Genomic DNA, 24,235 nt, shown 5'->3' with positions numbered 1-24,235 from the left:
CACTGCTCTCCAAGGGGTGTCACACATGGCACAAGATGTCCATCATTACCTGACTTCTTTGGAGCTATTAATAAACAACTGCTTAAGGTTTATAGTTCCCTTGCAATGCATTAAACCATTCACCAACAGTGGCAAGACCAGTACAAGGTGCAGAACAAGCATTACATGTCTAGTTACAGTAGGTCTTTCACTTCCATGGGTTGTAGATTTGCATTGTTGGAAGCCATTGTTTCTGTCTTTATCCTATGAGCCATATCGTAGCCATATCATTGGGTTCATGGCCATGGCCAAAGTGGGCTATAAATGGTCAATGGAGACAAAGTTAAATGGTTGAAGGTGAAAATTAAATTATCTTTATTCAATCACTATGGTGCCAGGAAACTTACTGAGGCATGCCCTAACCTATTTACATGACATATAAGTATGAGTTTTTGTGAATCCACAACAGGGTGGGCATCCCCATGACCTCCCCTCTAAGCCCTGACCACCTCACTTCATGCAGGAACACGCATTGGAGAGGGTTGTGTCTGGGGCAGGGGTCCATTGAAGGGGGTTGCACCTAAAGCAGGAGCAGGGGGACCCGGGGGTGGTGGTCACCTGCTAGGCCACAGACTCCCAGTCCTATGCTGATCCATAATGGCATTGTATGTGGTATTTCCCCTTCATTTAAGAAAGGTTGTTCCACCTAAATAACCTCTTTCATCAGGGGTCCCCACCGGGCATACTTGAACTGGGCCGCTGAGCCGAATCCGCATTTGACGCGGCACACCAAATTTGACACTGACGCACTGAATCTGATGTGGATGCACAAATTTTGATGCAGACACACCAAATTTGGCACTGGTGCACCCAAATTCTGGCTTTATACTGGTCCCTGGGGCAAAAAGGTTGGGGACCTCTGTCCTTCGTGATTCTTTCTGATTACTGAAGCAACCATGATACATAGATATAGACTGGGTCGTCCACTCAGCAAACACATGTTTTGGTTTCTTCTACATGTATGACCAGTTTAAAACATATGGCTTTGATTGTTTGTCCTGCACATGGTAGCCTAAACAGGCAGTTTATAGAGTAATTTATCTTTTGCATGTACAATGGCACTGAATTGTAATTGGTGTACCCTTTTTTGGAAATGCTCTAATTGCACCATGGACAATGTCCATAATCTATTTTTCAAACAGAATTTGTATCTTCTATTATTCTACGGCAGTGGTCTCCAACTAGTGACTCATGACCAACATGTTACTCACAACCCCTTGGATGTTGCACCCAATGGCCTCAGAGCAGGAGCTTATTTTTGAGTTCCAGGCTTGGAGGCAAGTTTTGGTTGTATAAAAACCAAGTGTACTGCCAAACAGTCTCCTGTAGGCTGCCAGTTCACAATACCAGTACCAATAGCTAATCAAAACCCATATTTATGGGTTTTGGCCCATAGGGGAAAAAAAAAGGTTGGGGACCCCCGTTCTAGGGTGTCTTTTTATCCTCTTCACCACCTCTAGGTTAGTTCCTCTGTTCTTTTTCTGCTGCTGGACAATGATAATAAAGCAAACATGTCTTATCTTGGTCTCTCCGTCCTTTGGAGCATTGGCCTGACTGTCAACTTCTCTGGGGAAATTAAGAAGTTGATTAGATGAGAGCAGAAAAATGCTCAAGACTACTCCAGTTGTTTTTAACGTTTTTAACATTAGTAGATATATTATGATCTGGGATGAATGAAAGCATTATTTTATTACATATTTCATTGTTATTATTGTATAGCAGGTTTAGTTAGATGAGAACGTTCCCTACTTTATATACATTGCACGGTTGCACTAGGTTCTGTCACCAATATGAAAGCCGCGAGGCACATAATACAGAACTCAAGTAGCCATCACATGAGGGGGAGGGGAACATGTGCAAGGGGAGGGGAGATGTGTTTGTGGACTTAAAAAGTAAAACTTGCCCAACAATGAGCATCTTTGTGAGACACAGAGAAGACAGGCCTTTGGATAATCTTTTGTTGAACTTGACAGCTGAAAGGTTCCAAGTGATTAATTACTCTCAGCATTGACAATCGACGAAAAGTACAAAAAAATATAATGCTTAGATGTATACTATGAACAGGGGGGAACAAATCCTATTCATTTGATAAAGGGGCCTCCGGACATTACACTGGGTGGCTTTCAGGCTGTTTGGATTTTTAACCATCAGCAGCCGGGAAGTATGAAATGCAAATGTTATTATAACAGAACAAGTATTGTTTTCTGCACAATGACCTGATCTCATCTGAACAGCGGTTGTCATCTGCTTTGCATATTCTTTATTTCATATAATTGTTATTATGCAAAAAAAAAAAACTTATCTACTTGGCCCTGGGAAGTGAAAGGCAGAGCTTTGAAGCCACAAGTCCAATTAAAACACAATTATCTGTCTTTTACAGTCTCGCCTCCAGGAACAAAAGGGGAAAAAATGATGATATCAGGGGGTTGTGTACACTATAAAATGATATGTAAAAGACTTCTGGAAACGAGTAGTAGAGTTATTATTTAATCAAGGTCTGAAGTGGCTGATCTGGCAAGTGTGACCGTGTTCCCGGTGGAAGAGGAATTCCCAGGCATTTATACTAAGTGACCCGTGTTCTCCTACTAGAGATCTCCATCAAAACGGACTTGTACAATAGGGATAAAGCTGGACACAGACAGCTCTGAGCTTTACTCCAAGGTGCAAATTGAATTCAGATTATATTAGATTTCTTTTGAGCTGTTCCATTTTAGGGACTTTCCGGCAGGTCTCACACAACACATTTTACAAAAGAAAAAGAAAGGTTCCTGTCTGATTTATTGAGAGACTTCTGCCTCAGTGGTTTTCAGATCAAATGGATCTCTTGAAAACAAAGGCCAAGAGGTCCAGATTGTGAGGTGCATATTGTGTAATCTCAGAATAATTTGTGAAGAGCTGTTCAAAACAGGTGCGATGTAGGGTTCCAAAAGAACGGGGTCTGATTAAAAAAAAAAAACACCCACAAGTCTAAAAGTATGTTCCATTATTTTTCATGCTGAGTATTCTAATAAAGGCATTAGAGCTTATTTATTACATTACTGCAAAGTGCCAAATAAGAACAGTCTATCATCTTTGTTTGCATTTAGCACTTGGGGGAGCAAATTATTGGGGGTGCAGGCATCTGCACTCTAAAACAGAGCTCAAGGACCTGTGACTAATGATGGACAAATTTGTCCCGTTTCTCATCACAGGAAATTTGGCGAAACGCAAATTTTGACTTCCGCGTCAATTTTGATGCCGGCGTTAGTCAATGGGCATCTGAATAATATTGACGAGCGACGGTTTTGATGCAAGCGACTTTTCCGATATGCTTCCAAAAATTTTTGACGCCGGCAAATTTTCTCTGCAGTTTCACGAATTTATTCGCCGGTGGCAAAACACAAAAATTTGCCGCAAATATGCGCCTGGTGAATGTATTCGCCCATTACTACCTGTGACCTCCCATGAATACAACACTGCTTGCATTTGGCAACACTCTGGGGCAAATTTACTAAAGCGCAAAGTTGCTGGCAAAAATTCACCAGAAATCCAATCCACAGGGACATTGCCAATTTACTAACAGACGTAGAGTACATCGCTAGCAACGATTCACCCCCTTTCGTCCGGTGAATTTTAGCTCCGGCGAACAATCGTTACTGCGCAAATTTTCCATTATGTTACCCTTTTCGCCAGAGTTTCCTTCGCCGGGTCACACCTGGAGAACTGATAAAATCTGGGATGTCAGGGGCCAACAGAAAACCTTAGACCATGGGCCCATGGTCTAGTCTTTTATATCTACTTACTATACTCTATTCTTACATTATTAAGCCCCTCAAGAAATAGGGAATGACCTTGAAATAGGCCAAATGGTTAGAAGCAAGCGGGCCGACAGTGGACATATGTAATAATAAGTGGCCACTTTAAGCATTTGTTCCAACATCTCTAATAAAGACGTATACAGTATACGACCTATAGGTACCCGCCCTATTCAAATTGACGTAAACGTAAGAGTTCTAACGAAGTTTCATTAGGCAGAAATGAACATTAACCAAAGTTCATATGAAATGCTCGTGCTGACGAATTTAAGTTAGCGAAACGTCACCAGTGTTTCAACTGCCATGACGCAACTTTGCGCTGCGAATTAACGTCTGATGAAGTGCCGCGAAGTGTGGAGAAGCCATCCGAGGCAAAAATTCAACCTTTAGTGAATTTACCTCTCAGGGTGACATTTTTGCAAACTACGAAAAACACAGTGGACCACTAAAATCTTTTTGCTCTTTGCACCCTCTGCACAAAGAATGTTGTGTGAAAACACAAAGTTTATATTAATTCCTGAACACAGCTTTAAAAATGTGCACACAAAATATTTGTTTTTGCACAAATAGCCGAGAAGGAATTAGAGGGAACATTGCCTTAAAGACTTTATTAGGGTCTCCTCCCATGTGAAGAATCTCCCACTGTCCCCTCCCTACCAGTTCCTTGTACATCTCAATGCATGACCCCCCCCCCCTTTTAAAAATGAACTTATGTCGAGAGGTTGTTTTTTTGTTATTTACTACGGAGAGGAAAAAATACTTATTCCCTGTAATATGAGTCTTAATAAAATATCTCCTGCTCAGGCGTTTATTGCGATTCAATCCCAAGGCACCACTGAAAGGTTAAATCAGCTGCACATTTTTTTTTTTTCCAATTTCATTTTTTATGCTCTTATACTTGTATATTTTGGAAACTCATTTGACAATAAATTATCAAGAAAGTCCTATAAATTTATGAATCCACAAAGTATCTTTTAACACATAATTTTTCATGGTTTATTGTTCATTTTCAGACAACTATCAACTCCAAAGCTGTTTGCTTGCCCATGTGGAACTCTATTTTATAAAAATGGGCTACTTTTAATATCTTGCAATTACAGGCATTTCTGTGCACTGCCAAAAAAGTCATTAAGAGACTTGGGGAGGGATTCCTTCCATACTTTCTTCTCTGTATTTATCTGCCAGTGGGCTTCATTTTGTCCAGAGATTGAGTTTTAATTTATACACAATTATGTAACAAAGGGTACAGACAAAAAAAACCCCCAAAATTGGTTACATATCTAACTCTATATAAAAGATGGTCTGTCTCTATTCTTCACATGGAAGTGAGATGATTACAGTGGATGTAAGATAAAGGAAAGGAAATCAAGAGAGTTAAGAGTAGACATTGTTGGAACAGGCAAAAGAAGATGGCAGGCTTCATAGGTAGAAAGTGGCAGGGTGACAAAAGTATCAGACCATTGAAGTGAAGAGATGTAGGAAGTTATAATGAACAGAAGATAAAGAAAGGGAAGGCATACAGTGAAGTTAGGGAAGCTAGAACAGATGGTCTATCTCTATGTTCTTCACAGGGGAATGAGATGATTACAGTGGACATAAGGTGAAGGAAAGGAAAACCAAGAGAGGTAGACATTGGTGTTGGTGGTGGAGTTGGTGGAACAGACAGAAGGATAGGTAGAAAGTATAGGTAGAAAGTGGAAGGGTGATAGAAGTATCAGACCATTGAAGTGAAGAGATGTAGGAAGCTATAATGACCAGGAGATAAAGAAAGGGAAGGCATACAGTGAAGTTAGGAAAGCCAGAAAATAAGTCTATCTCTATGTTCTTCACAGGGGAATGAGATGATTACAGTGGACATAAGGTGAAGGAAAGGAAAACCAAGAGAGGTAGACATTGGTGTTGGTGGTGGAGTTGGTGGAACAGGCAGGAGAACATGGCATGATGGATAGGTAGAAAGTGGAAGGGTGATAGAAGTAGCAGACGGTGGAAGTAAAGAGACGTGGGGAGTTATAATGGCCAGAAGATGAAGAAAGGAAAGTCATGCAATGAAATTAGGGAAGACAGAAATCAAGAGAAGATGGCAGGTTCATTAGTGTTGGAAATATCACAGAACGTTGATTTGTTTGTTGCTTATGTACATTATTTCTCGGAAAAAACCCTTCTGTGAATAAAACGAATACCTGATTAAAATTACCCTATGGGTCTCCTATGAAGAAGGTATTTCAATTTCTGCCATTTGAGTGAATTCCCAAAATAGCTATTTAAAGAAAGCCTTGAGATACAGAATAATTTGCTCAGTATGTGGTCTCTATACAGCAAGGATAAATGTATCAATAGAGAAGAGTAGGTCTGACTAACTGTACAAAGGTTCCAGTGACACAATCATGTTACAGGCCTAATGGATTGTAATGCATATACAGATTTAGAAGACGAGCTTCCAGATCATGAAAGTGGATAACTATTTGTTGAGTGAATGCAGAGAGCTTTCAACTATCAGACTGCATCCCTTACAAACATGTAGAAATGGCCATTGTGGAAACATATTTAAAAGAGCTGGTGGGATAGATCTGGAACTGGTCCCTCCGCTACTTGGATGCAACCAGGTTATAGTGAGAGGACCAAGGAGAGTTCTGGGCAGACAAGGGAACCAAACGTTCTCCAGAAGAACTGAGAACAATGATGGTGGTCGAGGGACAGCCTGGGTCAATACCAAACAGGCAGAGCAGTGCAAAATCAGGAGTCAGGAACGTAGTCCATGTCACAGGCCAAAGTCAAACTCAATAGTAGCACAGTACAGAAACAGGATCCGAGAGAATGGTTAATAAATGGACAGAGGTCCAGACAGGCAGCAAACTAGGGGAGGTAAGGAACAGACTAGGTCAGAAAAAGACAAGAGAGAAATATAGATTGGGCAATGAACAATTGGCTGCAGACCCTTTAGATATTTGAATTTCGGGTCAAGCACAATGACTTCAGACACATTGCGGGCGTCAAATTCCGGAAATGAAGCAAGCACGTGTCAACCCTTAAAGAAGTGGTGGGAGTCCCTGCTGTAAGGGTCACCAGTAGACCACCAGGTATTCTAAGAACAACATAATATAGAGGTAAAATGATCATGATTTAGAGCCATTGAGCAAATGGATACCCTACATTACATCAGTCAAAATTGGTGATAAGTATAAGAATTGTGAAGACCTTATTTTCGATGGTTACTGATGCAATGTCGCCTCTGAAAGCACATGCAAATATGTAGCATTGTAATTAAAAATGCAGACCGTAGGCAATGTTGTCCATCCTTTTGATCAACTATCTAACATACAATTCTCTAACGCCACATAGTTTGGTCTAACCTTCTTGAGAAGGTTGTGGGCTAGAAAAAAGTCACTTGGTGGACAACCAGCAGGATAGCACCGACTTAGGTGAAATAGATATGTCATCTACCTTATGTGTGATTGCTGGACAATATCAAGATCCTTAATTTTGTTGATGCTTTCATGAACAAGCACTTCTAGTATCATTAACTTTCCCCACCCTGGTCGGTGGTCTTTAACGGTGAACATTAAATTTGCTTTTAGGCCTTACAATAAGTTGATATCACATGGGGGGACAGCTGTCTTTAGTTCAGGAATGTTGACCTCCTCAGCTAATCATCAATGTACAATCTGAGGGACCTACTAGTAACCTGTCAACTCTAGCGTCTCTCATAAATCTTGATTCTGCTTGTATCAGGGTTGCTCTACTTGTCTTTTAGGGGATGTAACAATACAGGGCAGACCCAGCAGCTGTATGTATAAGATAATGAACCAATATCACTTGTGATTAAGTTGATTCTATAAACCTCTTTATGCCCTGGAGGTCTGCAATATAAAGAACAATCACAGAACATTGGAATAAAAGAGTCACAAGAAAGTGATCTTTTGATGTCCAATGAAAAATACACAACACGTTTGGCCAATAAGGTAATTCCCTAATACTAAGCCACTGGCAGAAAGGTCAGTATAGGTAAACAGTGCTCAAGTCACGTTTATGTGCTGTTCGGAGCAGAGAGATTGGCTGTATAAACGCATCTTAGTACAGAATGTATCTCTTGGTTCAAAGCTTTTTAGTAGTGAAACCCAAGCCTTTCAAACTCCACTTTTCTGCCCTCTTTACAACAGAAGAGGCTCTAAGGACAATTAGATGCATTTCTAGCGTTTCAACCACGCATTCAATTTTTAAGCAACTTTTTCAGAAGCTGGTAACACCTCGTCATCTTTTTTTTTGAGGGGATGAGACTGCGCGGCTGACGAGAGCTGCACTGTGCATGGTTTATCAACTTAGGAGAGAGCTTAAAACACTGTCCAAAAATAGAATTAAAAGGAAATATAATGGTGAATTCTATGTACAGAGTCTCATGAACAGCAAATGTAATTTCTTGCATAGTGCAAAAGCCATTGCCTCTGCCACACTAAACTAATTTAGACTTCCCACAAAATAAAATCCCATTTAATGATCCTATGAAATCTGTGCAGTATCTTTTCCAGGTTGTCATGACATGAGGCTTCACTCTAAGGGGCTGATTTACTAAAGGGCAAAGTGACAAAACGCTGGCGAAAATCCGCTAGCGAAGGAGATAGACTCTAGCACTACTTCGCACTCTAACGCCAGACGAATTTTCGTTTTGCCGAATGGACGCAACTACACAAATTCACTAAGATGCGAATTTTAATGAACGTTACCTCTTGCGCCAGACTTGCCTTCACCACCTTAGACCAGGCGAAGTGCAACAGAGTAGATAGGAGTTCCTCAATAAACGCTGGCGACTTTTCAGTTTTTCAGGGTGATTGGCTGCAAAATATCATAAATTTTAGGGTACCCAGCTTCACCCCTACATTTCCGTACATATGGCACATAAACTATACACTGGGCACATGTGTAGGGCATTATAATAACTCTATTTTCTATTTTCATCTATTAAGGTTTCCCTGGGCTTGTGTAATGTAATGTATTTGCTGCAACACATACGTCCATTGAAATTTAACTTCCCGCCATATGCAAATTAGCCAACACTAGCGCAACTTCGCTTTGCTTTCCAAATTAATGCTAGCGAAACTTTGCCATCATTCGGCGCCTTGGACGCAACTTTGCATTTTAGTGAATTAGCGTTGTCCAGGTGAATTTTCACCTGGCGAAATGTGGTGGCAATCTGAACGAAGACGTTGCTGGCGAATTTCCGGAGGTTAGTGAATTTGCCCCTAACTGTTTTTATACCTATTACCTATTATCCAGAATGGTTTCTTGGGATAAATTTTTCCATAATTTAGATCTTCATACCTTAAGGGGAAAATTCACTAAGATCCGAAGTTGCGACAGCTTCGCCGCACTTCGGCAGGCGTAGTTTCGCCAATGCTACGCAAATTGACTAAAATTAGAATTTGCGCTCAGGGAGGCGAACGGTAGTGAAGTTGCGCTAGCGTTAATTCGTCAAGGAAAGGAAGTTACGCTAGAAATGTCTAATTTGCATACGGCGCCAAGTTAAAGTACAATGAACGTATATGTAGCAGCAAATACATTACACGACACAAACCTGGGAAACCTTTCTAAAATAAAATAAAGTTGTTCTCTTGCCCTACACATGAGTCCACTGTATAATTTAGGTGCCATATGTTAGGAAATGTAGGGGGGAAGGAGGGTGCCCCCAAAAAAATGTACGTTCTTTTTCAGCCTATCACCCTTAAAAAAGGAAAAGACGCCTGTGTTTTTTGGGACTTAGAAAAAATTTCAACTTTTTTTGAAGCAATCCCTATCTACTCTATTGCACTTCACCTGGTCTGAGGTGGCGAAGTAAAGTCTGGCGCAAGAGGTAACGTTCAGTAAAATGCGAAAGTTAGTAATTTAGCATAGTTACGTCCCTTCGCCATATCGCAACTTCGCTTGGCGTAAGGGTGCGAAGTAGCGCTAGAGTAGGTCCACTTCGCTAGCGAATTTATGCCAGCACCCGTTGGTAAATTGGCGAAGTAACGAAATGACGTCACGCTGGCAAATTTGCGCTAGTGTTAGGCGCTTTGCACTTTAGTGAATTTGCCCTTATGTCTTCTAGAAAAACCTATAAATAACAAGGATTAATTATATCTTAGTTGGGATCGAGTACAAGCGACTGTTTTATTATTACACAGAAAAAAGGAAAAAAATCGGGATTATTTCATTATAATGGGAGACGGCTATTCCATAATTTGGAGCTTTCTGGATAACGTGTTTCCGGATAATGGATCCCATATCTGTATAATAAACCCAGAATAAGTGCTAGAATATATTCGGGGCCAATTTCAAGTGTATCACCTCCATCATGCTTATTGTAGAAAATCAGTTTGCATATTTTTGGGGAAACTCGGCTTTTAAACCTTCATTAAGAGGTTGTTCCCATCTATATAATAAATAGTAATTATGAAATATTAGACATGACATTATTTAACCCTCTTACCTTCTTTCTGTGTCTCTAGGGGGAACCCATTAAACAGGCAACCAATTTTCAGTATCTTTCAGTTACAAAAGGGGTGTCTTTTCAAGGATACCTGTTAAAACAGATGAACACATTAAATGGTATTTCCATTTGCAGATTAATATACAATGTATATTTGCTCCTTTAGTGTTTGGTCTCCTTAGCAGTTTATTTATAACTATATGTGATAATACAATTTACAACATGGTATTAGAGCAATACTTTTTTTTTACATAACTTTATACATTTGCCCAATGGTGAATAAGGAGTGAACATTAATTACATAGAATTAAACGGAGTTAAAGGGAAGCTGTCAAGAGAATAAAACTGCCCCATCCTTTAGGGGGGCAATTGATCAGCTATAAGTGCAATTTAATTAAACCTCTGGATATTTGTTGGATCTCAGGGTAGAAATATAATATCTGTGGACCTGTGTTCTGGGTCAGACAATGGCCCTTGTTTTACACTTTCGCCTGAAAATTTGTGAATTTCCTGCTAAATTCGCAAAACGACGTAAAAATTAGCGAAACGCAAATTTTTCGCCCGTGTCATTTTTGATGCCGGTATTAAAGTCAATAGGCATCCGAATAATGTTGACGGCCAATGGTTTTGACACAATCGACTTTTCTGACGCGTGTCCAAAATGTTTTGACTCCGGAAAATTCTCGCCTGCAATATTAATTCGCCCATCACTAACCAGAAGTTGAAAGGCAAAATAAATCAGCAGGAGGACAAGCACTGAGGAGCATCCAGCTGGGTCACATGTTATATAGTTAAATTGGGTCGAAAAAAGACAATAGTTCTTGAAGTTCAGCCTCTCCAAATGAAGCCCATACATATAAACATCTATAAAGACCAATCGAAACACTTCAGGCTTCTGTCACAAACAATAAACCCTTTTACCAGTCTGAAAAAAATGCCATTTCTAAACCCTCAAACCCTCTAACCGACACCTACGTGGAGAGCTAGTACAGGAATGGGATCCTTTATGTAGAAACCTGTTATCGAGAAAGCTCTGAACTACGGGAAGGTCATCTCTCATAGGCTCAATTTTATCCTAATAATCCAAATTTCTTGTACTTGAACCAAACTAAGATATAACATCCTTATTGGGAGCACAACCAGCCGATTGGGTTTATTTAATGTTTAAATATTTTCTAGTAGACTTGAGGTATGAAGATCCAAATATTGGAAAGATCCATTTTCCAGAAAAACCCAGGTCCTGAGCGTTCTGGATAACAGGTCCCATACCTGTAATATTTAAAACTAAACCAATTCTACAGTTGTGGCATGCCAGAGTTAATGCCATTGCTGTTACTGCCACACAAAAGAAGGAGCCACGTCCTCCAAAATGTTATTTTCTGTTGTGGCATTGGCACATGACGTGTTATTATGTGAATGGGAAGTGCATGGTTAATCTATTTCTCCTAACAACCTGACCCTAGAGAAATTATTTATAGCATACCCATTAAAGGGTCACTCAGACTCAAGTATTTGACTGCTGAATTGTGCTTAGTACAGAATACTACCAACACTACAGATTCATTGTATTTCTCTGCTCTAGGAGTGGGACCCAGAATTAGGTCCTCAATCTTATATCAGGTTTTTATGACCTCCTTTAGTAAAGAAATATGTTATCAGACCTTCTCATTATATCTCACCCATCTCTGTTCCTTCCAAAGACCCCCAATTACGCTATATGGATAAGCACCGAAGGATCAGACCTCTTTATTACATCTCATCCTTCTCTGTTCCTTCGAAAGACCCTAATAACCCTATACAGTTAAGCTGTGAAAGCTCAGACTTTCTCATTATATCTCGCCCATTGCTGTTCCTTCCAAAGACCCTCAAAAACTCTATATAGTTAAGCACAGAAGACTCAGACCTTCTCATTATGTCTCACCCATATCTGTTCCTTCCAAAGGCCCTCAATAACCCTATCTGGTTAAGCAGTGAGGGCTCAGACCTTCTCATTATATCCCACCCACCTCTGTTCCTTCCAAAAACCCTCAACAACCCTATATAGTTAAGCACTGAAGACTCAGACCATCTCTTTATGTCTCACCCATCTCGTTCCTTCTAAAGTCCCCAATAACCCTATATGGTTAAGCACTGAAGGCTCAGGCCTTCTCTTTATGTCTCACCCATCTCTGTTCCTTCCAAAGTCCCCAATAACCCTATATGGTTAAGCACTGAAGACTCAGACCTTCTATTTATGTCTCGACCTCCACCTGCCCCTCAACTACACTCTCTGTTCCCAGTCCTTCCAGTAAACTTTTTGGTTCCATTGTCTACCTAGAACCCCCCATTGGTCCTCTCACTTTTAGACCTGGAGGCATCAAAGTAGTGGAGGGATCCTCCTGAAGTAAAAGATAGTTGTTATAAGCAGAAGTGTGGGCTGAGACTGGGACCTTGGTTTGTTCTGGGTTTAGGGATATTGTACCTTACAATATCTCACCCATCTCTGTTCCTTCTGAAGACCCTCAATAACCCTATATGGTTAAGCACTGAAGGCTCAGACCTTCCTTCTTTGGAAGGAAAAGAGAAGGGTGAGAACCCTTTTCTTTTCCTTCCAAAGACCCTTCATAACCCTATATGATGACTCACAGTAGCATCAGAGCTTCCTGTTTCCCCCTTCTCTGTTCTTTATAAAAAAGATTTGTTCAAGGCAGGCTCTTTTATTTGCCAGTAACACCTCTGTAAAAACTAGGAAAAATATGCAATAAAGTCATCTCTAAATAGTATGACAGTATGACAAATACAAAGGCCCTTCAAAAGCCATGGATGTGGTTTAAAGTATATTTATATATTATATTAAAATAGCATAAAAAATATTTTAAAAAAGTAAAAATCTAGGCCTAAAAAAATGAGATCCAGAAATTCTGGGTCAACGATCAGACTGTCTAAGCCGGTTGCTATTCTGACTCATCTCAGTTGTAAATTGTTACTCCGCAAGGAAAATGTATTTTCTGCCGCACATGATCAATCCATAAAGAAGTGTGAAATACCTAATATTGGTTCCTAAATGCAATATAAATACTAATGCACAACTTCAAAGGCAGCCCCAGTCCACACAGTTTTGAGTGACACTCGCATGATGAAGTCTCTTCTAATCTTTTATGAGTTTCGCGAACAATTAGATCAAATAATTGTGAACTCATATGAATGGGAAATTGGAAGCTCGGAAACTGAGTTCCATACTTATTTGAATTCATTTCCTCCCAGGTATTATATATGATTTTTGCTCATTGCTAAGGTTATACATTTGCATGTGATACTCGACTCTGACAACCAACAAAAACCCACAAGGCATGAAGGAGCTGTATAGTGGGGTGTTATGGAATATTTAGATAATACATCTCACATATATATATATATGACTATGTAAATTGCTGGTTTCTAATTTATCTGCAAGAGGAACACCATTAAAGTATAAAATTTACTGTACATGATACTGGAAGGCTTAGCTTCAATTTCTGTGAATTTGACCACAGGAAAAGTAAATACAACCAAGTTAAAACCTTAGGGGGTTATTTATTAAGGTCCAAGATGTGTTTTTCATGAAAATTCTAGTTTTCAAGTTGTTGTTTTTGGTCAAAACTCAAAAGAACTCAAAACTCAAAAATTTTGCGAGATCAATGGCAGAGGACCCTCAAACCATTTGAAGATGTTTATAGCCATTTTTTTTTTTGTAGGGGTTTACTCAAAAACTTGAATGATTTGAGTGTTTCAAGGTTTTTTTTCTCTGAAAATTCGATCAATTCAAGTTTTTTTACTCTGCAACTCCAACTCACAGAATTAAGTTTTTCCCATTCGAATGTTTTCTTAAATAAGATACCACTCTAGTCTTCAGTTCATTCCAGTTCATTTGAGTTCATTGAGGTATAAAAAACTCCAACATTTTGATAAATAACCCCCTTAAAGGAGAAGCAAACCCTAAAGATTAAAAAACCCTATCCCCCTACCCGAACTTAGACCCCCCCACCTCCCCCAGCCTAAGTGTTACCATGGGCAAATGCCCCTAACTTTTTACTTACCCCTCGGTGCAGATTCAGGCATTGGAGTTCACAGGCGCCATCTTCAGCCACTTTAGTAATCTTCAGAATGAGACCGGCGCTTCTGCAATTTTTGTGAGTTTCGGCGCATGCGCAGTTGTCGCGATACAGAAAATTGCTCCAACTGCACATGCGCCACTCCGCCGGTCTCATTCCGAAGATTACCGAAGATAAGAAGATGGCGCCTGTGAACTCCGCTGGACAGTATCTGCATGGAGGGGTAAGTAAAGACTTAGGGGCATTTGCATGGGGTAACACTTAGGCTGGGGGGAGGAGGGAGGGGGGTCTACGTAGGGTAGTGGGGGTAGGAGTTTTTTAACTTTAGGGTTTGCTTCTCCTTTAAAGTCATTTTACTATTATTATATATTCACCAGTTACTACACCCATTAAACAAGGAAAAATGTATGCTGACTCTTAAAAGCTATACATGTATAGGATCCGTTATCCAGGAACCCATTATCTAGAAAGCTAGAATTACAGGATGGTCATCTCCCATAGACTCCATTGTAATAAAATAATTAACATTTTTAAAAACGATTTCCTTTTTTCTGTGTAATAATAAAACAGTACCTCCAAACTAAGATATAATTAATTCTTATTGGAGGCAAAATCAGCCTATTGGGTTTATTTAATGTCTACATTATTTTCTAGTAGACTTTCTGAAAATTCGGAAAAATCCCTTATCCTGAAAACCCCAGGTCCCGAGTATTCTGTATAACAGGTCTCATACCTGTACCGCTTACATACATTTAAAAAAAATACCAATTTGGACGCTATTCACTAATGTATGAAAAATAAAGAATTTCTCACGTTTCCGAATTCTTCAGCAAGAGACCTTGATACAAATTTTCGAGACAAAGACAAATGTCACATCAGCTCAAGCAACTACCAGAGCAGATTTAGGCAGTAATCACCGACATTCATTTCAGCCTATTTCAAAGACGGATCCTACACAGCGAGCCCTAGAAAGAACCCGTGTCATTATTTTCCATGTCAGAGAGTTCAATCCCGGATAAACAATGAGATGTATGTTGTATAGTTGGCACCGTGTCACTGATCTAGTCGATACACTTTCTATACAAGCTATCGTGTTTCTTGGGTGGTTCATCACCCTGTTACCACTGAATGACAAAAGATATCCACATGCTCCTCTGATAGGAAGACCGCAATACCTAAACCTTTGAAAAAAAGGCCACTCAACATGTTCTAGAACAATGGTGCTTTCTTTAAACTTGGATTCCACCTCAACCTCTGTCCCTCTTTGGAAGGCCACTCAATGAATGTTCACTATCTAGGAATTCACATCATGGTAATGGATCTGGCTCTGCAAGTTCACAGTTCCTTCCTGCTTCTACTCTACATTTAGATGCACAAATGAATCCCCCCGCTGCAGAGTTGGTGTCCATAACTATTCTCTCTCATATACAAAATTCTTCATCCATTAAACACATTCTTAATCACCCGGATCCATCATCATTCCTCTTGCTCGTCTTTCCTTTGTTTTAAGAACAATCACCCCTTTCTACAAATGCAGCACAAGACTAAAGGAACGCATTAGAATTCCATTTAGCTCAGCACTTTCCTGCTGCAAATTTAATAACCCGCTCATCAGCTGAAGAAAGAAAAAAAATTATCGGCAACCAATTAACAAGAGCTCTGAAAGGACACGGCTGGAATTTGATGCCAACAGAGATTATCTGTGAAACCTGATAGACTCTTACTTGTGGTGCTGAACATGCAGAAGGCTTCACACAGGTAATACAATGGACTCAAATTCTAAAACATTAAACTTAGATGTATAATAGGATTATAAATAAAGATAGGGAACTCAAGGTGCACACAACTACACAATATTTATATTTGTTGCAATTATAGCTTCCCTATTCTGCAGAGCTTTGGAGATTTCATTCATCAAATAGATCAGTCTCTGAGCTTACACTCTAATACATTCTGTGCACTGTGGGTGGAAATCAGAGCACCAAGTGGAAATATATATGAGAAATGTAAAATATATAAAGTATCAAAAACTCGAATGCAAGTAAAAGCAGTCGAGGTCCCGTAGAAGTAAAGCGGAGCTGAGCCATTCAGAAGTTTTTGGGGGTTTTTTTTCGCTAGTAATTGTCTGAAATGTTATCGGTTTTTGGATTTTTTTAGCACATTGTTCAGCTTTATTTTTGGATTTGTACTTTTTATATTCGGTTTTGAGGGCAAAAATTTTTGACACCGGCGATTTTTGCGTATTTATTCACCAGTGGCTAAATTCGCCACAAATTCACGCCTGGCGAATTTATTCGCCCATCCCTACGTGTTAACATTAATAGTGAATATAAACAATAAGCAGAAACAAACCAGTTATAGACAAGTTAACGAATATAAACAAAATATGGGCCAGCCAATGAGAAATCACAATCTAGGAGGTTAGGGATTTATTCCTACCAAGTGACACATACAAACCTTTCATTAAAGTGTTGTGTCATTATTTCCCATGGATTGGGATATATTTCTTATAAATTGAGGTTAAAAAAAAAACAAAAACAAAAGAACTCTATATTGCCATGGACATTGGTCCACAAGTTTACAACTGAACAGATCTCGTGTAGCATTGGAACCATAATGAAGGTCAGAATAAATGGATCTGACAATAATTTACTAATAATTTATTTAAAAACATTGAGAAGAATAAACCAATATTGGACTATAAAAGGGAGGTTTAGACTATGTGGGATCCTGTGAAAGCCATTGATTTAGAGCAGGGGTCCCCTACCTAATTTACTCCTGAGCCACAATCAAATGTAAAAATAATTGGGGAGCAACATAATTCCAATATTCCAAGCCAGAATTAAAAATGAGAACCTACTTATAGGTCACTGGGAGCAACAGCCAAGGGGTTGGAGAGCAACATGTTACTCACGAGCCACTGATCTAAAGAATTCTCCAAACTGTAATTTGTTTAACAGAAAAACTAGATATTATCAAGTATCCGCAAAAGGAAGAATTCCTTTTTCAGCACAACATCATGAATGAAATATCTTCACATGCAGATATGGCTTCAAAAACTATATTTGGGCTTGACATTTTTTAAATTAATATCAAGTACCAGGAAAAAAAAAATTGAAATGAATGCATTATATTTTAATGCAGTAAATTAAGGCATATTCAAATGTTTTAATTAATTAAAATGTTTAATATTCAAATGGTTTAATCAATTCACTTCTAGAACTTCTCCTCCTACCTGATAACTTTCAAGTTTTTGTGTGCCTAAATGGTGATCTAGAAGCCCATCATTTGAACACTCATGGAAACGAAATGACCAAGTCTTCATAACTGATGACCACCGTTTTGCTCATAATGAGTTTTTTTTTTCTTTTACAAAAGCCTGAATGGCTTGTGTGCTTGAATAGTGATCTAGAAACCGATCATTGTTGGCCACTCTTTAAGAAAAACAATCACCGGTATGTGGTGACCACGCTTGAACACTCATGGAAACTACATGACCAAGTCTTCATAACTGATGACCACCGTTTTGCTCATAATGAGTTTGTTTTTCTTTTAAAAAAGCCTGAATGGCTTGTGTACTTGAATAGTGATCTAGAAACCGATCATTGTTGGCCACTCTTTAAAAAAAAATCAACAGTATGTGGTGACCACACTTGAACACTCATGGAAACTACATGACCAAGTCTTCATAACTGATGACCACCGTTTTTCACAATGAGTTTTTTTTTTACAAAAGCCTGAATGGCTTGTGTGCCTGAATGGTGATCTAGGAACCGATCATTGTTGGCCACTCTTTAAGAAAAACAACCACCGATGGGTGGTGACCACACTTGAACACTCATGGAAACTACAAGACCAAGTCTCTATAACTGATGACCATGGTTTTGCTCATAATGAGGTTTTTTTTTTACAAAAGCCTTATACAGTATAGCTGGAGGTAGAAATCATTTGCCCCAAATGACGCTACTACGTGGTGTTTCCAGTATAGGCAACTCTGTTCCTTTTAAGTTTCATAACTTCAAGTCTGTACTTTTATTTCAACTTCACCGATGCACAGAAATGAGTTTACTTGGTATTCATCCTCCAGGTGCTGTTCCTAAATAAATCTTCGGTAAAGTTGCAATCTACTGTCTAATATATAATCATGAGGATTCACCTGCTTATTTTCCTAATACATTGTTTGCGCTCGGCAGACTAAGACCTCTGATGTATTGAATGTGCCCGAAGCAAGTAGAATCTTCACTTGTAATGAAAGCATTTTGATGGGCTCACATTGACACGGATTAGAGCTTTCTGTAAGGGAGGTTAACTGGAATGAATTAAAATACATTCCAGGCTTTAGCTGAAAACAATATTTAGACTAGTCTGTGTATTTATAGAAGCATTAAATTAGTGATAACTGGGACTACAATCCCTCTTTGCTGGTACACCTGAGGATAGCCATCTGCTACTTAAAGGGATACTGTCATGGGAAAAAATTTTTTTTCAAAATGAATCAGTTAATAGTGCTGCTCCAGCAGAATTATGCACTGAAATCCATTTCTCAAAAGAGCAAACAGATTTTTTTATATTCAATTTTGAAATCTGACATGGGGCTCTGATAAACTTCAATTACTCTTTACTGCTGTACTGTAAGTTGGAGTGATATCCCTCCCCTCCCTTTCCCCCCCAGCAGCCAAACAACAGAACAATGGGAAGGTAACCAGATAGCAGCTCCCTAACACAAGATAACAGCTGCCTGGTAGATCTAAGAACAACACTCAATAGTAAAATCCAGGTCTCACTGAGACACATTCAGTTACATTGAGAAGGAAAAACAGCAGCCTGCCAGAAAGCATTTCTCTCCTAAAGTGCAGGCACAAGTCACATGACTGGGGCAGCTGGGAAATTGACAATATGTCTAGCCCCATGTCAGATTTCAAAATTGAATATAAAAAAATCTGTTTGCTCTTTTGAGAAATGGATTTCAGCACAGAATTCTGCTAGAGCAGCACTACTAACTGATTCATTTTGAAATAAAAAAATTTCCCATGACAGTATCCCTTTAAACAAAATAATGTGTGAATTTGCCACATGGGAGGGACAGCAGCAGAAGTGGAACACAGAGGACAGAAATTAAATAATGAGATTAATAGGGGTCTCCCAGAAGACTCTACCCTAAAGAAAATAATGCAACTCCTTTAAAATGTATAAAAAATTCTAAAAAAATCGTTGAAAGTAGTGGAATATTACAGATACTGAGAGGCACAATTGATTTGTCTAAGGACAATGTTTTAGGAAGCGAGTCAGCTTTCATTTATACAAAACTGTCACACAAACCCGTGGGGCTCTATACACTGCAATAAGGATCTTAAATATTTTCTTCACATATTTTTGCATAATAATCCATCCAGCAGAACAATTAGCCCCCTGTTGTTCATCGAGTCGTTCTGACTCCTGTGCCGCTGCTCTCCGAGACCTGTACTAAATTTTTCTCAGCGGCGGATCAACCTGTTCAAAAACTTTTCATCTTATTTATCTCCCTGGAAAGGATTTCATTGCCTTCATTGGCTTTTCAGGGAGAAAAATAAGCTTTGATTTGGAAACCTGACTTTTATTCTCTCAGTCCACTTGTGACAGAACGTTAGCGGTTAATTTGATGCAGCACCTCATCTGTTAAACCTGTTTCTGAGCTTTGGGCTCAGTGCCGGCGCTGGACTGTACGTCTCAACTTCAAAAGCTTCATGAAAAAAACTTCAAAAACACCTCTCTCCATATTCCAAACTTTATTGGATGCTGTTTTTCCTTTCAGCTCCTATAGATTTAAGTGGATATTATTTTAGCTACAAGCCACTTATTTCATATAGGCTGGGGGTGAATCCTGTGTTTTGGGAGGCTAATTAAAGTCATTTTCTATGCAGACTCCTCCATAGTATCCCAGGGCCAATTCCATGTATAATACCCCAGAACACACAGCAGATAAATACAGTGCCAATTCCATGTATAATACCCCAGAACCCACAGCAGATAAATACAGTGCCAATTCCATGTATAATACCCCAGAACCCACAGCAGATAAATACAGTGTCAATTCCATGTATAATACCCCAGAACCCACAGCAGATAAATACAGTGCCAATTCCATGTATAATACCCCAGAACACACAGCAGATAAATACAGGGCCAATTCCATGTATAATACCCCAGAACACACAGCAGATAAATACAGTGCCAATTCCATGTATAATACCCCAGAACACACAGCAGATAAATACAGGGCCAATTCCATGTATAATACCCCAGAACACACAGCAGGATAAATACAGTGCCAATTCCATGTATAATACCCCAGAACACACAGCAGATAAATACAGGGCCAATTCCATGTATAATACCCCAGAACACACAGCAGATAAATACAGGGCCAATTCCATGTATAATACCCCAGAACACACAGCAGATAAATACAGTGCCAATTCCATGTATAATACCCCAGAACCCACAGCAGATAAATACAGTGTCAATTCCATGTATAATACCCCAGAACCCACAGCAGATAAATACAGTGCCAATTCCATGTATAATACCCCAGAACACACAGCAGATAAATACAGGGCCAATTCCATGTATAATACCCCAGAACACACAGCAGATAAATACAGTGCCAATTCCATGTATAATACCCCAGAACACACAGCAGATAAATACAGGGCCAATTCCATGTATAATACCCCAGAACACACAGCAGGATAAATACAGTGCCAATTCCATGTATAATACCCCAGAACACACAGCAGATAAATACAGGGCCAATTCCATGTATAATACCCCAGAACACACAGCAGATAAATACAGAGCCAATTCCATGTATAATACCCCAGAACACACAGCAGATAAATACAGGGCCAATTCCATGTATAATACCCCAGAACACACAGCAGGATAAATACAGTGCCAATTCCATGTATAATACCCCAGAACACACAGCAGATAAATACAGGGCCAATTCCATTTATAATACCCCAGAACACACAGCAGATAAATACAGGGCCAATTCCATGTATAATACCCCAGAACACACAGCAGATAAATACAGTGCCAATTCCATGTATAATACCCCAGAACACACAGCAGATAAATACAGGGCCAATTCCATGTATAATACCCCAGAACACACAGCAGATAAATACAGGGCCAATTCCATGTATAATACCCCAGAACACACAGCAGATAAATACAGTGTCAATTCCATGTATAATACCCCAGAACCCACAGCAGGATAAATACAGGGCCAATTCCATGTATAATACCCCAGAACACACAGCAGGATAAATACAGGGCCAATTCCATGTATAATACCCCAGAACACACAGCAGGATAAATACAGTGCCAATTCCATGTATAATATCCCAGAACACACAGCAATATAAATACAGTGACAATTCCATGTATAATACCCCAGAACACACAGCAGATAAATACAGTGCCAATTCCATGTATAATACCCCAGAACACACAGCAGATAAATACAGGATCAATTCCATGTATAATACCCAGAACACACAGCAGATAAATACAGGGCCAATTCCATGTATAATATCCCAGAACACACAGCAGGAAAAATCCAGTGCAAATTCCATTTATACTACCCCCAGAACACATGACAGAATAAATATGGTGCCAATTCCACGTATAATACCGCAGAACACATGACAGAATAAATACAATGCCAATTTCATGTATAATACCCCAGAATAATGACAGGATAACTGCAGTAGTGATTTAATGTTCTATATCTCTCAGCTATGTGCCTTCTTGTGGCTACCTCCCATGAATACAAATCTGCCAAACACAAGCTGCTCTGCATTCATGAGGGCACCCACAGTTCTATGTGCTCTGATCAAGAGCAGAGGCCTTCAGCAACCTAAATATCATGCAAGGCAGGGTGCAAAGTGCAATAAAATAACATATTATATAACGTTCAACTTTGAAAGTTACCTCTGTAATATGTCCCTAACTGTTGTTCTTGGATTTTCTGCATCTAACTTCCAACAAGATAACCTGAGATGATTGAGTGAAATGCAGATTATCTGTTAAACTGAGCTTTATTATGAAACTATGTGACATATTTTGGGCATCAGAAGTGCCACCCTTAAGCACATACTATGTAACTGCAAATATTGAAGGACCACCAAGGGCCCAGATAGAGCGAATCACCGCCTTACAACATTCGGTTTGAGATATTTGTGAAAAATATATTTTGTCAAGTTTTAGGGGTGAAATAAAAATACAAATATATTGTGGGGCCCATTTATTTTGAGGAACCTGGAAGATAAGTGAGGTTGGCTCAGAGATAGAACTGCAGCCCCATGGGATAAGACAGATGAATGTATCTGATATGTCTAGGCTTCACGTTGCATTCGTTGGTAGCAGTCTCTGAAATTCAGTGTATTAAAGACTAATCTGCTTTATGAATCGCTTTCACAAGGTAATATCTGTGCAAAGAAACATGGCAATTGTAACTAAATCCACATCAGCATAAATATAATCCCCGGTGGGACAGCACCTGTCTACATAAGTGCTTTCTTTTGAACCAACAATGCAAAATATCCAAGTCATTCATCCATATGGCGCTGACAAGGCCTACCAGCTGGGCAAGGGCTGTGCAATATGGCTCCTTTTCCCATCAACGACACACGCAATTATCCCTTCCATTAGCACGACATGAATTAAAGGGAGAAAAGTGACCTACTGAATTATTGTCTGAAAACTCATCTAGGTTTGAAACATGACTGATATTTTCCAACCCTAAATCATTTTAAGAGCACACTTTCCAGGGCCGAGAGGGAGGATTTGGAGCAGTCATCGTGATTGTACATCGTGATTGTACACAATCACCTTGACGGGGCAAAGGTCGGACGCATAAGAAATTCCCCGGAGATCAAATAAAAATTCTACCTGCTGGTCTCCATTGTTTTCCACTGCTGCGAGGCCCAAGGGACATGGGAAAAATAAGCACTGGGTTTTTATTCTACATCTTGCAATACAACATAATCGATGTTCTATATTGGATTTCATGTTCATGTACAAAATACAATACACTGCTGTGATACCCCCTGCTTCTAATTAAATGTTTACTGTGTAGTATGAGGTGATCCCTTATTGCTTTGGATTTGTTTTTTTTCCATTTTAAACAAAAATCTTCCTTATCGTTTCCTTCTTAAACACATTTTTAATTAGACACATGGGTATGAACTGGCCATACCCAATGCTGCAGATTCAGCCCATCCAGATCAAGCCATGTATGGGTCTTTTCTGAATTCCTGACTGAGAGCTGTCCAAAAATTTGACAGATATTTATCAGGCAGGCTCGAAAATCAGTCAAGGACAACATTGGCACAATGATGCAGTCCTTTCTCACAAGTCTACAGGGGCCAACAGTATGATCGCTGGCCCAGGTAACAAATAAAAATATCTGCCCAATTTGGCCTAGAATGTGGATGGCTAAATGAGAAAAAAATCTATTTCAACTTCAGTCACCGGCCCTGAAACAGGCAACTGGGGAGTCCAAAACTGGAACATTTTCCAAGGAAAAAAGGCAATGCAGAAGATCTTCCCTAGAGGGCACAGATTTGGGCTGAAGACCCTCTCCAAAGGCACAGATTCTGGCTGAAGGCCCTCTCCTGAGGACACAGGTTTAGACTGATGGACATTTGGATTAAGTATAAAGATGGGATGTGTCTGAGATGGCATAACCGTAACCAGATATGAGAAGCCAACGTTTTGATGTAGACCCATAGATTTCTGACCCTCTCCTGAGGGCACAGGTTTAGACTGATGAACATACAAATCATTTGGATTAAATATAAAGATGGGATGTGTCTTAGATGGCA

General features: G+C 39.5%; 1 protein-coding gene across 5 annotated transcripts in view; it reads right to left on the bottom strand.

Annotated features, from left to right (window-relative positions):
- The window catches only part of LOC108708803 (teneurin-4), an 878,105-nt gene that overhangs the window by 432,266 nt on the left and 421,604 nt on the right, over positions 1-24,235 (bottom strand). For all 5 annotated transcript variants that reach the window (XM_041582864.1, XM_041582866.1, XM_041582867.1 and 2 more), the window contains one exon: positions 10,294-10,384. The gene's annotated coding sequence lies outside the window, so the exon portion shown is untranslated. The remainder of the gene's footprint in view (positions 1-10,293; positions 10,385-24,235) is intronic.

The sequence above is a fragment of the Xenopus laevis genome, chromosome 2L, assembly GCF_017654675.1.
Source record: "Xenopus laevis strain J_2021 chromosome 2L, Xenopus_laevis_v10.1, whole genome shotgun sequence".
Lineage (NCBI taxonomy): Eukaryota > Metazoa > Chordata > Amphibia > Anura > Pipidae > Xenopus > Xenopus laevis.
Note: the sequence above shows the minus strand (reverse complement) of the source record. Positions and strands in the feature narration are given on the sequence as shown.